We start from the raw sequence: 2,500 nt of genomic DNA, 5'->3' as shown, positions 1-2,500 counted from the left end.
TTTGTTAACATGGTATTTTCTTTCTCTTTCGTTTATCTTGGTTTGTGTAAACTATTGGATAGGAAAGCTTCAGTGTACCCAAGTATAAACGTTAAAATTCGCCCATGAACTGTTAGTCGTTTAAAAAAACTCCCTTTGCGTATTTTCTTTTATGAATGTTAGGAAATGAGTATCATAAACTAATGATATAATAATAAATATGACCTTTCTTACCAAATCCCCACATGTTTCAATAAGTGAAGTCGACAGTAGCCAAGTGCAATAAGCGTATAGACTGATCATAATGGATATTCATATTTTTCTCTATTTATCCTTTATGAAACGTTCGTATACCTACACCGCCATATAAAGCAAGTAATATCAGAATGAGACGAGACAGCAAGTCCCGACCCCACGGACGTTACGTACCGACAATAAACTCGGACCAAGGTACATTAATTTTTTTTTTTTTTTTTGGTTACAAACACATTCATGTGTTTTTGATCGCATAATAACTGCAAGATGGAAGAAAGTAACTCCAGAGATCTGAGCGAGAGACTTTTTCATTTTCACTTTTTCTCTTTTATAATTAATCCCGAATTGAGCTCATCCATAAAACATCCACTCATTCACTTTTGTCTTTTCAACCCTCATTGCTATCCAGCTCCGCTAACACCAGACCTCAGGGTTTGTTGCAATGCTTTGGGCGTTGATCTTTGGGAAAATGTGCATTGTGTGTGTTTTATTGAAAAGATCGTTGCTGCAGGCCGCTCCGTTGAACGTACTTATTTGTGGAAACTTTTTACCATCACCGTTTGTTCGAAATGTCGACATTACCTACATTTATATCCATCCATTCTAGATACCAGATCATCAATATCAAGCAGCGAATTTTTTATTAATGTATTTATAGTAGTTCGCATCATCAAATTTTGACAGCTAACATTTGCGTACATTTCAATATATTGATCGATTACTTCACTGGATATTGAATGAATCAAAGCGTTCGTGATCATGTAAAAATGCATTTTCGTGTTTGGCAAATGAACTCAGTATTTTAATATATTTCCTTCAAAGTCTTCTAAAAGGCGATTTCCACATCGGATCGCATCACTTATACTTTCTTTAAAAATCACTAGAAAAGAAAATACAACAAAATTCGGGAAGAATGTATCTATACCAGAAGGGCATAAAAGGTTTAAGGCCCGATAAACGAAGAAGTCCTGAGATTTCAATGCGATTTTAGCCATCCGTTCGATTAACAAACTAAATCCCTCCGAAGACTTGAGAGAGAGAGAGAGAGAGAGAGAGAGAGAGAGAGAGAGAGAGAGAGAGAGAGAGAGATGGGTAACTCATATCATGAGATTTCGGTCACTTTATGAAAAAGCTTTTGAAGATTAGCCCATTTAAGGTCGTCCCAACCTTCAGGGAGGAAAAATGGAAACGTCAGTTACCTTTCTCTTATGGAGACGTCTAAAAACGCTCTATCACGACCCATCGATATCTATGGATCACTTCATTTTTTTATGATTTTTTTCCCCGCAGAAAAGCCATAAGGCTGAATTACCTTATAACGTACACGCACGCGAGCGTGCGAGAATAATTAGTACGCGTACGCAATTACACTTGATGTGTGCACGTTTACGCAACGCTGACACATGTATGGACGCTGATATGAACGTACATTTTGTATAAATGCTACCACATCCCGACTTACTTATAAACCTATATCAGATTTACATGTATCCTGACTCTCTCTCTCTCTCTCTCTCTCTCTCTCTCTCTCTCTCTCTCTCACAGACGTTCAAACAGACGCATACACACACATATATATACATGCCTGCACACAAACAAATACTTACACATACACACACATATTTATGTATATATGTATATGTAGAGAGAGAGAGAGAGAGAGAGAGAGAGAGAGAGAGAGAGAAGGGGGCTAGGGGCTTTCGTATCACTTTGCAGTGCTAAACCATGTATCCAAATACTTATACATACACATACACATATTTATATATACATATATGTATGTATATATATGTGTGTGTGAGAGAGAGAGAGAGAGAGAGAGAGAGAGAGAGAGAGAGAGAGAGAGAGAGAGAGAGAGAGAGAGTGAGGGGCTTCAGTATCACATTGCAGTGCTAAACCATGCATCCCTCCTTCTCTTTCTTATTCGATTAAATGTAATATTCTAGGTTCCCTTATGATGATAATGATGATAAATCACTTTGCCGTGTCTTCCTCAGTATTGGAGGGTCACGGGTTTTCCAATATTCCCTGTGATTTCATGTCTGCGTCAGTTTTGAGTTTAATCATAATAACAGTAGTTTAAAATTACCATAAGACTTTGTCTGGTGTTTGTGTGAGTTAGAAAGCAAACAATTAGGAGGTCGTTCGATCTGATCTGTGTGATGAAGAAGGTAACGAAAAATAAAAGGTGGTCATTGGTTTTAATGAATGACAACGTTACGAGGAAAGTTGTGGGTAACGTTTGCGTTCCTTTCAGGGAATTCAT

Source organism: Macrobrachium rosenbergii, chromosome 44, assembly GCF_040412425.1.
Source record: "Macrobrachium rosenbergii isolate ZJJX-2024 chromosome 44, ASM4041242v1, whole genome shotgun sequence".
In the NCBI taxonomy this organism is placed as follows: Eukaryota; Metazoa; Arthropoda; class Malacostraca; order Decapoda; family Palaemonidae; genus Macrobrachium; species Macrobrachium rosenbergii.
The sequence above is the reverse complement of the archived record's forward strand: the minus strand, read 5'-3'. Positions refer to the sequence as shown.